Source organism: Filicampus tigris, chromosome 3, assembly GCF_054856515.1.
Source record: "Filicampus tigris isolate MCC_2025a chromosome 3, RoL_Ftig_1.0, whole genome shotgun sequence".
NCBI classification, from domain to species: Eukaryota; Metazoa; Chordata; class Actinopteri; order Syngnathiformes; family Syngnathidae; genus Filicampus; species Filicampus tigris.
Window position 1 is genome coordinate 6,175,001 of NC_141219.1, and position 15,000 is coordinate 6,190,000.

The window sequence follows — 15,000 nt, forward strand, 5'->3', positions numbered from 1 at the left end:
TTTTGAATGCATTATTCTTTAATTGGAGGTGTGAGAGCGCTATTGATTTTAAAATGTCTGACATTTGATGCTGAAGGTGTCTGGGGTTCAATTTCCATAATGACCATTAGTGAATGGTCATTATTTACAATTGCTGACACCTGTCTTCAAGCTAAAAAAGCAAAAGGCCGTATCCAAATGAGCGGCGAAGGTTGGCGAGGGTAGCGGACGTTGATTTCTCTTTGTTCAAGGTCGCAAACAGTCATGAAGACATTCGCCAACAGCTTTAATGGTTGTAAACAGTTTTTCTTCCTGCGAGGAAGTTTTGAACATCTTCAAATGTCTTTGCAACCGTTTGTGACCTTGAACGAACCTTGATGAAAAATCAAATAAACCTTTGTCCCTCATTGGGATACGGGCTTAAGCCGCTATTGTCATATGCCAGGCCAAAAATCGTATTGAATTTGAATGATGTCTGGTACAAAGTTGTGTCAACACCAAAGTATGCAGACAATCTAAACACTTTTATTCCAAATTTAAGGGATTAATGATCTTTATCAAAGAAGCAAGAACCACTTTGAAATGTGTCTGATCCTTACTGCCCGAGGTTGCTGACTTCCCTGTTTAATTGTAAATTAGCATAATTGTAAGTGATAGCGATAATATCCCATTTTATTATATTACAGAGCAATATTATAGGTAACAAAAAACAATTAAATAGCTACAACTAAAATTAAAAATTAAAAAATTGTTGTTGTTTTTTTTTTTTCAAAACAAGCAAACAAGCAACAAAAGTTCCCAAAAAGATAAAAACTAACTGAAACTATGTCTTATATTGATAAACCTGACTAAAATTCTAACTATAATTACAGCGAAAATGTCCTTCGCTTTCATCTTTGTCAATGAATATCATACCTGAGCTTTTGGGGTTCATTTTAAATATATTTATTTCGGTATTGGTGTACATCTGTACAGAAAAAGGAAGGTCAAATGGTTGTTTGAGCATCGTACTTTATTACTAAATACTTAGTGGTCTTTTTATTTTGTTTTTTTTTCAAGGAAAATCTTGGACTTGACAAATACTCCAGATTTTGACAAATAAAACCCTAGTAATAAATCTAATCCAAACTAAAAAAAAACTTTTTAGTTTTTAACTTTTAAACTTTTTTTTTTTTTTTAAATAGTACAACTCTTAAGAAGAAGTGGCTTTGGGCTTTTCCCGGTCAAGGCTTGCATAATATGTTTGGCACAGTTTTTACAGTGTCAAATATGTTTACTTAAAGGTCAGTCCTGCCTAACGACCCAACTGGATTTTCCTGTTCACCCTAACCGGAAATTGAACCCTGGTCCCTAGTCAGTGATGCTACCATCTGTTCCATCGAGCCGCCTCATCTATTCCAGAGCAAGAATCCTGCTTATCTTGACTGATGTACAATGCTAGATATCAGAGGTCTACTAGTGCTGGCTACAAAAGTTGTCATTACCTAGGCATTGCAAACACATCTAAAATAATATTCACTTTTTATTTTTACACTACTGTATACCAGAGCAATTAACCCATTGATTTTGAATTATATGAAAATAAATATGTGTGGTAACTGGGGTCTAAAGTCAAGTGAGTATGCCATAATTTTTCAACACTCTGGCTATATCGAACTATTATTTGATACCAAGAACCCTATTGATTTCGTTTGTTATATGAGCCATGGTGATTGATGTCGCTGGGCTCATGTTAATAGTAATGGTCTACACTTAATTGAACACATGCGGCTATGCTAGTTAAAAGTTAAATGAAGAGAAGGGTGCAATCCTTTGGCCTGGCACAAAGAAGATTGGAGGCTAATTAGGCCACAAGTTGAGGGAATAAGGCTTTGGGATGGCATGAAAGGAGGCTGTCAGTCAATGCGGCAGTATTAGCGTCATTGTGTGGAGTACAAAGAGAAGGTTCGAAATTGGCTCTGATGTCATTTCAGTTGAGAGTTTGCACACACGGGCCTCAAGAAAGAAAGGCCCGATTTTAAAATGTTAAACCCGGAACTGCCGACTGAGAGACAGACACACCAACCACATTTGCTCACCGTGCTGCTACCAACCTCCCATCAATTCAAGTCAAGTCAAATTTTTCTTATATAGACCTTAATCACAGGAACGTCTCAAAGGGCTTCGCATATTCACCAGATCATATACACGAAATCTCCTGATCTTAACCCCCAGGAGGGCAAGGAAAAACTAAAAAAAAAAAACATCTGATCAATCCATTCTTTGTACTGCTTGTCCTCACTAGGGTCGCTTGCGAACCCATCTTTTGACAAATGCCTCTATGCACTGATTAAATCAAATAATAATAGCATTTTGCACCTCACCAAAACACATTGAACAGAAAAACTGCGAATCAACCACTGAGACATTCCCAAAAAGCTTCGCTGGGCTCACGTCAACTACAGCCGGTAGTCGGAGGTCGAGGAAAGCTCCGTGCTACGTATGCCGTAGCGGATAGCCAGAAACAAGCTTCGGCTGACTACTAGTTAGCACAAACACGTTAAATCAGTAATCATTGCCTCTGTGGCGGCGAATAAGCTACATTTCTCACAAGTATTTTTCTCATGGAAGGATGACGAGAAAAGACGGAGAAACCATGCTAATTTTGATTGCTAAGCTAATCTAAGAGAATTAAATGCTTGGGGGATCGAGTCCACGTTTCACAGACGTCTGGCTGGAACTGCGTTTAAGCGGCGAAGCAGCAGCAAAATAGGAAAATTAATAAGTGTCTGGACTCTGGAAAGAAAACGGTCTTGCTAAACAGAAACAGAATTTACTTGCGTTATGGCGTAGCCAGAAGGGGTGGCCTAAAAGGTTAAAAGTATATCAATATTGTATAAAATATTCATAATATCAGTAATGTTTGTTTTCATAATAGAATCCTAGTTTTGATTTTGACTTCTGAGGTCTGCACAATAAATGTTCTCAAAATTACATTAAACCACATCTTATCTTTTTTTTTTAATCAATTTTGATTTGCCTCTAGACACAATGTAAAACATAGTGTTGCCGCTATAAAAAGAAAATCAATTTTTTATTCTTTATATTGTCATATTTTTATTGTTTAATAAAACCCTTTCTTCAGGTCCCTGGGATTAACTTGCAAAAAAAAAAAAATGCTCTACAAAATTGGAAAGTTGCTCATCAAATGAAGTCATTGAGTTGCAAAAGTGCTCCTTATAGGAAAAAAAAATGTTGCCCCTTATATGTATCGGAATATTAATATGATCACTCCTCTCGTCAGTTATTCATGGTAACCGCCACCTTGCATAATAAAAACAAGCAGAACGACTTGAAATAATCCAAAAATGTTGCGTCATGATCGTTTGTCTACTGTCCTCCTCCAACACAACTTGAAAATCACTCTTTCTTCCATTGTTTCTGTTCCGCTTACTGACATGCAAATGACCTGGCACATATACGCTATGAGTGTACTTTAGTTTCCCAGATTTAAAAAAAAAAAAAAAAAAAGCCCCCAAAAATGACTCACACGACAGTGTGCATCGGCCTCCATCAACAAGCGTTCCCCTCTGTGGCTTCCTATGGAAAATCCAATTTTACACACCACGGCCTTTTGGAGATGACTTTCCACGCCGTGCGCACTGCTTTTATGAAGACATTGCAATTTTATTAAGCAGTAAATACAGTTCTGTGTCACATGCTATGCATAGACACACATAGAGGATTCGCGGGGCTGTTAAATAGCAGCACTTAGCGCCAACCCGTCGTGGACGCGGGGCAACTCCAGGTTGTTGGTAAAAGTGCCTGACGCTCACCAAACAAAACATCCATCCCATGATCCGTGCAAGCCGTTATTTTCCCCCGGCTTTGATTTAATGTATGTTTTCCCAGGTAATTGTCGCAGAGAAATGTTCCGAGTCTAGTCGTAAAGAGTGGGAATGCTACTTTTTTATTATTTTTTTAATTTATTTATTTTTTACACTCTGGCTCATAAACATGGCGGTGAGGTAACACTGCGGCGTAGCAGCGATTTAATTTGTTTTACAACTCAAATAAACGCGCCTCCGTCATTTCATCTATGAACCCGCGTTTGGCCTCGCAAGCCTTTTTGTACGTTCATTCCTCACTTTTTCCTTCCTGTGTGGCTCCTCACTCTTTTAATTTTTATTGGTTCGTTTATTATTACATTATGGCCACCATCCAATAATACTGGCCGGTTATTTGCAATATCGGCCACCTCAAATAGTAGAAATAAATGAAAGGCATGTCTTAATGATGATGAGATCAGGTTGTAATTCATTGCTTCATTATATTTTGTTCACATGCTTCCATATGGAAAATGTTATTTTGATTCATTTTTAACCCAACTTGGTTTTCAGCCACGTGTACTTTAAACAAACCATGCATTTGCTCGTGTTTGCAAAATACTCATCAGACAGTGACGTGGATGAACAAAACTGACATTTTATTTATGTGAAAACGTAAAACGCGTCTCGTACTGTTTTTTTTTTTTTTTCTCTGTTTGTTTGTTTTGTTTTTTCTCCAAGTGCCAGTGTATAGAGCAATCCGGCTGTGAGCTAATGAGCTAGACTGCTGACTCTGGATGTGAAAAGAATGGATGAATAGATAACAAAATTACCTGAAATATTTATAACCTCTGCCTCTTTCATCGTCTGCGTTCCTCATAAGGATTTAAAGGGCCCTTGTGGGACCTCTTAATTGAGTTCCCTCTCACAAAAGAATATGAAAGGCCTCTTTTTTGTAACCAGTCCACCACTCCTACATTCTCCACACCTCTTTTCATCTGAAGAATGGACTGATTAAAACAGGGAACTTGTAGCGCATCGTAATGAGCGATTATCAGGGCTCGTTTTATGCGCCAGGTAGAGTGTGTGATGGGACGTTGGTTGACTGAATTTTGGGCATTAGGAAATAAATTGGGTCAAACGCTCCCTGACGTTAAAACTAGCTTGACATACAGGCATTGTTTTAAGTTATGGGTGGGGAGGAATCACAATGTAGATGTTGTGTTTTGGCAGCTTCTTGCTAGCACACATGAATCAATAGATATATGAACTCAAGTCCTTCATTTGCATACGTACACACAATTGAAAGTGATTTTAACACACAGAAGTTAAAACAGTCGGTAGAGTATAACATGGGACATTTGAGGTGGACTCTAAACTATTGGGATTCGAAAGTAAATTTTTCTATAGAAATAATGGAAATCTGTAATGTTTAATTTTTCCAAATAAAAACTCTTGATACGATTAAGGCATGTCACTTAAATCATTTGTGTCTTGGAAGATCCTCATCGTAGCGCCTCCTGTTAGCACAATAAATATGGTACGTGTTTAGCAGAGCTGGGCATTCCGCCTATGTGACGGACCGGTTCATCTGTCCGCCTATGACGGAGGCCCATTTTGTAGGCGGTAAATAATAGACAGGAAACTTAAAAAAAAAAGTAGACGGACTAAGCCCATTTTCGGAAGCCCATTTTTTCCGTCTATGTAATCGTCTATCGTCTATTTACGAGTTGAGGCGTTGGCCGCGGCCGAGGCTTTTGGACAGCTTGTCGGTCCTAAAAGGAGACACATTTAGTCCAGCCGCCGTGAGACTTCCATGCCACAGTGAGTCCTTCATTTAAAATTTCGCTCAGCTAGGGGGGAGGTGGCGCTAGTGGCTGTAGACAGAAGGCGATAAACAGACCAGGAAATTTTAGTAAAATGCCCAGGTCTGTGTTTAAGTCTGTCAGCCATATCTGTTCGTCCACAAGGTGCCTTTTAGATGCTTGACATGCTACCATAAAAGGCAAACTCCGTCTCTGTTTTGCATCACATTCCTCTGTTGAGTATTTTTGGTGAAATGCTCAAACTTTCGTGCTCTGTTGCTAACGCCAGTTAGCCACGTGACAATTAGCTGCATCTTTTCCGGTTCTGTGCGTTATCACGGAAAGAAGACAACACTGACGTCATCCGGGGGTCACTGAGGTTTAGAGCGAGATGCACAGCTTCAAAACTTATTCCAATAATTATCAACCATTGTGATCGTAGACATAATCATGACTACTTGTTCAAAAAAATAAACAAATCTTAATAAAGCTACTCAGTTACTTTGTCTGCTCATACCCACCATGCCAAAGTCCCCAAATACAAAGTGTGGCGGATTATTAAAAGAGAAACCTAATTAGATACATGTACTATTATACCCCTTAGCGGATATACAACTTGGGATATTATTTTTCAGAAAAGTTTAAAAAAAAAGAAGTTATTTCATTCCCTCAGGAAAGTGAAAACCTTCCCAATACCCAGACACAAAACCATGAATCATGTGTGAAGCCAGTGTGTTTATAAGAATATATCTAGAAGAAAACAACCCCAAAAAAAAGTCAGTGACTGATGGTGTTTTATGCGGAACAAACGCATCCATCCATCCACCCGGGTGGACGTGTCCGAGGACAAGCCCACAGTGGATTTGCGTGGTGAGGCAAAGCGCGACAGAACAAGAGTCCCAACTCTCCACAGATCTCATTAGAACGGTCATAACACGGCAACAAGAGTGGAAGGAATATTCATCGGACGCCCCCTCTCTTACAGCCTCCGCGTCAGCTCTCGTGTACCACCAAGCCGCCGCCTTGGGTATTCCACAAGCGTCCATCATCATAAAAGTGTTGCTTATTACTGAGTGTCCTACGAATGGCTGCAGAGTGTGATGTGAATTAAAATACCGCACACGGACTATAGCAAGCCAAAAATGTATTTATAAAGCTTTCATGTTGCCTTTTATAATGCCCAAAACTTGAAATAACAAAACGTAGGTACTGCTGTCCATACCCCGAAAAACTCAGGTACTACCATTTCGATCAGGGATAAGGCAAACCCGCAACTCCGGAGCCGCATCTTTCATCTTTCTGTTGCGGCTCTGCATGGCTTAAAGAAAAAGAAAGGAATGAAAACATACGTTTACAATGTAGTACATTTGTAATGTCTTGGTTTTGGTGTCATTCATCTTAAACACGACAACACGCTACCTCATGAGGACTCTAATATCTTTTAACTCTCAAACTCTCTGTTCTTGTTTCTGATGTCACATGAATGTGAATGGTATGCTAATCAGGGACGACGCATGCTACGTTCATTTGGATTAAAGCGTCCGAAAGAAATTGCGGCGTACAAAAGAGAAAACGATCGGTCCCCCTCACATTAATGTTGACAATTTCAACACAGCCCATGATGTGTATCTATATTTCAATTCGTGGCTCATAATTACACTGCCATTGTCTGCCGGCTCGTGTTTGTAATAAATGCAGAGCCGCGATAATCTGTCTCGCCGTGATAGCTAGCCTCATTAATATGGGCGGAACATTCCGCAGAGTGTTTCATGTGACGGTCCTGCAATAAGCTTGCCGACTTTTTTGTTTGAGCAATGTCTTTCTTGCTGCTAGACTGTGAAGCGCACATGAAACGCTGTTTGAACACTCGCGGATCATCCTGCGGGCCTTTTCTGACAAAACCAAAATATAACAATGCAGAGATTTGCGGTGCTTGATGGGAGAAGAAAAAAAAAAAAAAAAAAAGAGGTGCGGCGGCCCAAAAGGACGAGTTCAAGTGTATTGGTTGTTGCGTTCACAAGTGAAGGGGACGTTCCGACCCTCACGTATGATCACGAGCTGTGGGTCAACGTCTCGGATGTAAGCTGCCAAAATGAGTTTACTTTGCAGGTTGAGAGAGAGTGAGAAGCTCGGTCATTCGGGAGGGGTTCAGAGTAGGAGGCACCTGGTTAAAATTCCCCTCGGACGTCTCCCTGGTTTGGTTTTCCGGGCTAAGCTGATCTCGTCGGATCTTGCAAAGTACTGCAAGAGCGTGTGGCTGCCTGCTAAATACTTTTACCTTAAAAGGTCTAAACCATGTGGGGCCCGACTCCAGTCCTCGAGAGCCCCTATCCAGCCTGTTTTGAGATACCTCCCTCCCCCAACACACCCGAGTCAAATGACCAGGATCGTTATCAGGAGTTGTTCACACCTGGTCTAAATTATTGGCCCCGCCCATCATTTGGCGCCCTAAAAAACACAGGATGCATCATGTATGGCTTTCATTCTATGAAGTGAAGCTTGTGCTTTAAAAAAAAAAAAAAAAAAAAAGTGAAGAGCGGCTCTTTTCACATCCAGTCAACACACCGGTGAACTTTGAACTGCCGGGCAAGGAGCCACTTGGCCTTGGCTGACTCCACCTGCTTATCTCAGAGGAGCGCCCTCGCTGAAGCCTTCTACTTCCTGTTGCACAGCGTTTACAAAAGAAAGCCTTGAAACGGCTCGATGCGGTGAGCATGAACCAGGGATGTTGGTGGGTCACACACACACACACACAACACACTGACACTCATGCAATCATCAGACGGGGTGTTCTTGAAGTGTTTGGATCGGCAGTACGGCTGGCCTTGGTTTACGTATCCTTATAAAAGTTTTTTTTTTTTTTTTTCTGGATATTTTCATTTTAATGACAAAAGATACCTCCAACCTCTTAAGATTCCTACTTTTATAATATGACAAATTCAATGTTGTTGACTTGGCCTGCATTCTTGCAGCATTCATTTTGAAAAAAAAAAAAAAAGTCTGTTAAAAAAAAAACACCCTTGAAATCATAAGGCATTTTTTAAAATATATTTTTGAAGGTAAAAATGTTGTAATACGACTGGAAAAATGAGACACGTTCTTGATATATAGGGCGGAATTATATCATATCGGAAAAAAGTTGCATTTTCAAGAAATAAATCGCAATCTCATGAGCAATGAAAGGATTACGTTTTGAGATAAAGTATCATGTGTAGTGACGCGAGGTCCTTGTCGGTCGCGTTCACAGTAAAGCCAAATGATATTTGCGACTGTCATATGCAAATGAGATGAGAAGACCGCAGTGGCATTTGCTAAGACGCCTGCTCGCTGTTTGTCAAAATCCAAAGGCTCTCTTGGTTAGCATTCCAGCATTCTGTGAATGATTTCCGAGTTTTGTGAAGATTTTATGTAGACATATGTCCAAAAATGTACCATATTTATTGTGATATATATACGTATATATATATACGTGTACTTGTGGACCATTGTCCTGTCTAGCAAGCCTCTCTGAATGTCACATGCTGCCAAGCTTGGCACGTTTTGGTACGAGAAAAATTTTGCATGCAAATGCTGTCGTGGGGTTTGCGAAAAGGGCGCCGCCCCATCACGATGTGACTGACCATTGCGATCGGCAAAGAAATGATGTTGCTGTGAGCGGGGTTGCAGCTGATTACGCGACACACGTGATTATAATGGAAATATATATTTTTTTCTTCCTCACAATAGCGACTGTATGTATCTTACACTGATAATAAGGACTAGGGAGTAACGGAATACATATATGTATTACGTATTCAGGATACAACTAAAATGTAACCGTAATCTATTGCAGTCAATACAGTCTATTAATTCATAGTTGTATTACTTCTCACAAGTAGTCATGACTTACAGTATGTTGTTTTGTTTGCCTTGAAAACTTTTAGCCTCCACTGTATTGCCAGGGGGCTTTTTCATGCTAATTCCCAATGTTGTATTGTGGAATCGAAGCCCTGACGTTCACATCTAGTCCCCTGACGCACAATCATCCCAAAATATTTCTACATGAAAAAGTGAACTCACAATTACAACAGTCAGAATTTCCTGGATATTTGCAGCAAAAATAAAGGACACATCCAGGTCCTTGGTTTAGCTGCAGTGGCTTGTTTCAAAGCGTCCGTAGTCCGCTGAAGGCCGGGCAAGGTGCTTTTCATGTGCTGCAAGATTCTTTTGACACACGAAGTTCACCGGAGGGAACGTGAGCCAAGCCAAGCATGAGTAACCACTTGACACAAAAACATAAGCTTTATGACCTTTTTTATTTATTTACTAAAACAGCCAGTTTCTGACAATTCACTTCAGAAGCCAATGATTGTTTTTTTTTTTTTTTTTTTTTTTTTGTAGTAGTAGTAGTATGTGTGTGTGTGCGTGCGTGTGTGCAGTGGCCCTCTGGAGGCTTTCAAGGGGCTCCACATGACTGACAGGTGGACTGATAACTGAAAGCAGCCAGTGTTGAGAAATGGCTCAATACCAAGGAGTATTAAGGGGCTGAAAAATGGCACTTCATTCTCTTTTTTTTTTTTTAAATGATTAAAATGTGTTTAAAAAAATAAAAGGCTAAGTATTGTGTAGAGTAAAATAACCTACATTGTACTATTCTGAAACAGCTGTTTGGTCTTACTTCTTCTGTGTGGTAAAGCAATGCCAAAATAAATACATTTACAATGAACCCAGAAAGCTCATCTCGGATATAAATTGGCAAAGATTAAAACAAAGTACTTTTTTGTGAAAATCATCATCAATCAAATCATTTGTTTTAATTAGTTTTATAAACGTAAGATATACAGTAGTTGCAGTTCGTTTCTTAAAAAGCATTTTTGTTTTTAATTTCATTTTATTTTCGTTAACTGTAATAACCTTGGTTGTTATTAGGTCTAAATGAGAAGTCTAAGAATCTTAAACAGATTATTTTTTTTTATAATTGAACATTTTATTTATTCTTTCTAAATGACAATTTTACAGAATTTGCGAGACTTTAAGATGGCTGAGGTAAATTTCCTTTCCAGGATTTTAAACACATTTCAAATGTACAGATGCTTCTTTTGTAAAACCAATAATTATATTTCTTGTTTTGTTTTGAGTTGAAGGAAACCAAAATCAAAGTAAATGTAAAAGTTTGGAAAGTGCTTGGGTTTTTCTGTGCGTGTGGGTGCGGGGGTGTGCGCGTTTGTGTGTTTATGTGTGTGTGTGCCGAACGAGTCTTCTCGTAACGCGGTCAAGATGAGCACAATTTTATTAATGGTAATGAGTCAGGCCCGCCGTACTCACAATGCGTGTGCTCACCCACAAAACACTACATTGGCATGCACGTAATTCCTCTTATCTTTACGGCGCACTTTGGAGATAAGTGCTGATCATCCATGTTGGTCATGCGCATGAGATGCTAGTAATTATGCAAATGGGGTTGAATGTAAAAAAAAAATAATAATAATAATACACCCTTCTTGTGGAGAAAAGCCACTATTTGGCATGGACCACTGCAGGTGGTGTGCATGATTCAAAAAGTGTGATAAAATAGAACCGCTGTGACTATCTTGGATCCTCATCAACATTTAGAGTGGCAGGTCAAGCCTCTCATCACATATTGCTTCCACCGCGGTCAAGTATAAACACAGTAAAGGGGGTTCGATGCCTGTGCTTTAAAAAAAAAAAAAGATTCACAGCGGTCATCACATTTGCTTTTCCTTGGAAAGTACTTAGAGTACACTCACAAAAAACATCTAAAAAATATAAGGCCAACGATTCAGCCATTGTCGTTCGAAATGTTATGCTCATTTTGGCCATTTCCAGGGGTCCTTGATGGATGAAATGGTCCGAAAGATCTGGCCAAATTTAAATGACCTATACTAGGGAGGTGGACGAGTCGACAGTAAGATGCAAAATTGTTGAGTTTTTGTCATTGCGTATGGGTGGAGTATATTTGTAAAGTTTGATGAGCCTTCCATAAATCACAAAACTAATAACGCACAAGGTCAGAACAACCAGGAAGTCTGCCATTTTGGTTTCCAGTGGACATTTTGGACTCGGGGTGGGATATTTATTTTGCAAAATTAATTTTGCCACATTGGAAACGGGAACGCTTGCTGAGGGCCAAGCCAACATGTTAACCGCAACTTTGTCTATATTATTTAAGATGAATTAAGGAAAAGCATATTGTCTTGTTTTCATAAATTGCTACATGTGTAGGTATAGCATGTAGTTATAATTACAAGATACAAAATTATTAACAGTCATTAAAATTTAAGATTTAATTTTGTGCACCAACCGCCAACTCATATCAGCCATTCTTAAGGACTCCCAAATATTTAAGTAAGCATGAAGTATAAGATTCATTGACAGCGACTTAATAATAATAATATACACAATAATACACCCAACATGTAGATTATTGCTTGAAATATTCTCAGGTCTCCAAAATAATATAAAAGAAATAAAGAATGTTGCTAACATTTGGACCACTGTTGTTATTTTTGCTAGTCTTTATTTTTGTTTTTTGTTTTTTTAAATAGTTGCTAGAGGTGTCGGGAAATTCCCCCAATAGAGTGAAAATGTCGCTAAATTGGCAACACTGCAGCGACAAGTTGTCGCTTTTGCTCGCTACCTTGCTTGGACTAGCGTCCACACATGTGGACATAAATAAAAGCATAACTTTCAAAATAAAAACACTGCATATTTTACGTTTCGATTAGAATTCATGGTCACTGAGGGGCCGGTGAGAAACTGTGGGCGGACCGGTTGTGACCACCCCAGGTTTTATTTGGACTTATTTTTCAAATCTTCCGGGTGGGTCCTTAACTCATTCACTGCCGGACATTTTCAGACCCTCTTTTACCCTAAAAAAAAAAGAAAAATGTATACATAAATTCCTGGGTTTAAATGGCCGGACTATGAAATGGCAAATAAATCCGTCAATGGCAGTGATGAGTCTAAAACAAATGTGTCCTCGAGATTTTCTCTAAAGGCTACTAAAATTTAGCTAATATTTGTTGAATGGATGGAACTTCCTTTTTTTTCTTTTCCATTGCTCGTGGCCGGCACATTGCAGCGAAGTTTGACGGTTCACACTAATAAGGATAATAAAAAACAAAATGTTTCACTTAGCAACATGACATTTGATTGGCATGGCAAATACACGAGGAGTCTGCCATTTTGGTTGAAAATAGACATTCTCATATCATTTAGGTGATTTTCATCGGTCCTTCAAAGAAATTGCCCTCACATTTGAACCGCGTATTTCAGACAGATGGGCGATTTTTTTTTTTTTTTTCAAAATGTGTCAGCTTGTTTGCATGCGGCATCTGATGCAGGCGAGCGGGGTGTCAAAGTTGGATGATCATGTCAAGGATTCGCCATGAATGGGCTTGTTTGCCACCGCGCGCAGCTTTAATTTACATGAAATCAGCATCATTTATACTTTTATGAATAATTTAGCAGCCTGATTTTGACCTCCGTGCATCAATCACTAAAAGTATACCGTCACTATCTTAGAAAGTGACAATGTGGCCTCCGTATATTTTTCCAGCAGGTTCTTCGGGTAACATCCGGATGTTTGGTGATCAATACTGTACCTCAGATATGTGCGCTTTAATATGTATCCGTGGCTCCCTGCTAAGGTTCCTTTGATCTAAATACAGATGAACGTATAGGACATGAATAATGCATGTTTAGGTGACATCACAGCCGCTGTCAATGATAATCAGATGACACCGATAAGATAATTTGTGCGCTTCCGAAGGGAATCATCATACTTTAAAATTCCTCCCGTTATGCAACGCTGATTATAGTGGCATCGGTCTGGCATTTTTTTTTTTTTTATATTAGCGATGCAAGATAACACCAGCTAAACTGATATTGAGCGCGCCACGCGCCGAGAAGGTAAATCTCTGCATAAATTGAGACACCGTCACCATTATTTCAGTTTTCAGTCATGTCTTGACTAACAAGTTTCATTTGTTCCGTGAAATGTCACAGATGTTACAGAAAAGTGCTATAAAGGTTGAGAGCTGCTTAGGAGGTTTGACTTTCCCAAGCGCCCCCGTGTCACGTACTGAAGAACAAAAGTGCTGATAGGCCGAAAAGGTATTTGTGATCACCTGCTATTCTTAAAGTACCCGGATATCTGTCACAGTTGTTTTGAATCTGAATTTAAAGAGCTGATTTTGATTGAAAGAACTGAAAGTGAAAATATATAGAGTAGCATTTTCGGTGAGGATCAAATACAATTTCAGAGGAAGTGAAATACGTTGCAAAATTATACATTCAGTGTCAAGTTTTTGGGACTTCAGTTCAAACTAATAACTTCATATTTCAGATGTATAATTCAGACTCATGTTTTCAATGCAATGATTCATACTAAATAATACAAATGAAATGTATGTAATTCAAATTCATATTTTCAATGCAATTATTCAAGTTCAAATTCAAATATAAATCATTTTAATGGTGGTAATCCATTTTTTGGTGGCATGTATTTCAGCCTATATTCCCGGCCTTTACTTAAAATGTTCCTCGATGAACTGAGAGAAAATAAGACGAAAACATAAATTGAAAATTCACCTCAAATTTCATAGAAAATACGGTTAAAAAGTTAAACAAGAATCTGAAACCTGCATGAAAATGAAACCACCATCACTGGCTTATCATCCGAGACCACGCTTTTGGCATTTTATTTTGCAGTTTTTGCGTGTGCAAAACCATACAAAACATGCATACAAACAAAACCTTAACTTATTGCCAAAAACGTTTTTTTTTTGTCAATCGTATTTTGGAATGCCTGCCGAGGTTTCATTTCTTGTCTTTAGTATTGTCTCTTGTTGTTTTGGTATTAGTAAAATCTCTATTTTTTCTTTCACCCGTTTTAGGGAAACAATTTTGTGGCGCTATAACCCCAATAACAGTAGATAAAGCTTACGTCCGTATTATTTTTATTATTCTTTTGACCAATTTTACCATCGACGATGATGACTTAACGTTAATCCTTGGAAGAAACATGGCTGCCGCATGTTACTGGATGGCAAGGTAACATTGTTTTTTTTTTCTTGTATGTTGGCGCATAGGTTGCGTTAGGTACCACGTTACTGACTCCAACCAGCTTAGCTTTCGGCTTTTGCATGATAGCGCTTCAGAGTAGTCCACTTTGCTTGAAAGGGCAACAGGTAGCTGCTGAGAAAACCCAGTGTTAGCCCAAATGTAATGTAATAATCGCTCCAGAATCTGAAAGGCTTGCTTTACAGACACATTTTGTGACATAAGCTACTCACGAAAAATGTACTTGCTTGTGTAATTTCACACTTGATGGGTGGGCAGGCACTCCAGAGACCCATTTAATGTCTCTCCAACATCTATCACTGCATTTATTGCAAACCATTTATTTT

The 15,000-nt window shown here is 39.0% G+C and overlaps 1 long non-coding RNA gene across 9 annotated transcripts in view; it reads left to right on the forward strand.

Annotated features, from left to right (window-relative positions):
• Positions 1–15,000, forward strand: part of LOC147149682 (uncharacterized) — a 268,040-nt gene that overhangs the window by 126,759 nt on the left and 126,281 nt on the right. For 3 of the 9 annotated variants that reach the window (XR_015086164.1, XR_015086177.1, XR_015086179.1), the window contains exon 1: positions 8,107–8,298. The exons of the other annotated variants lie outside the window; for them this stretch is intronic. This is a non-coding gene — a long non-coding RNA (uncharacterized LOC147149682). Of the gene's footprint in view, positions 1–8,106; positions 8,299–15,000 lie in introns of those variants that run through there. 9 annotated transcript variants of the gene reach the window in all.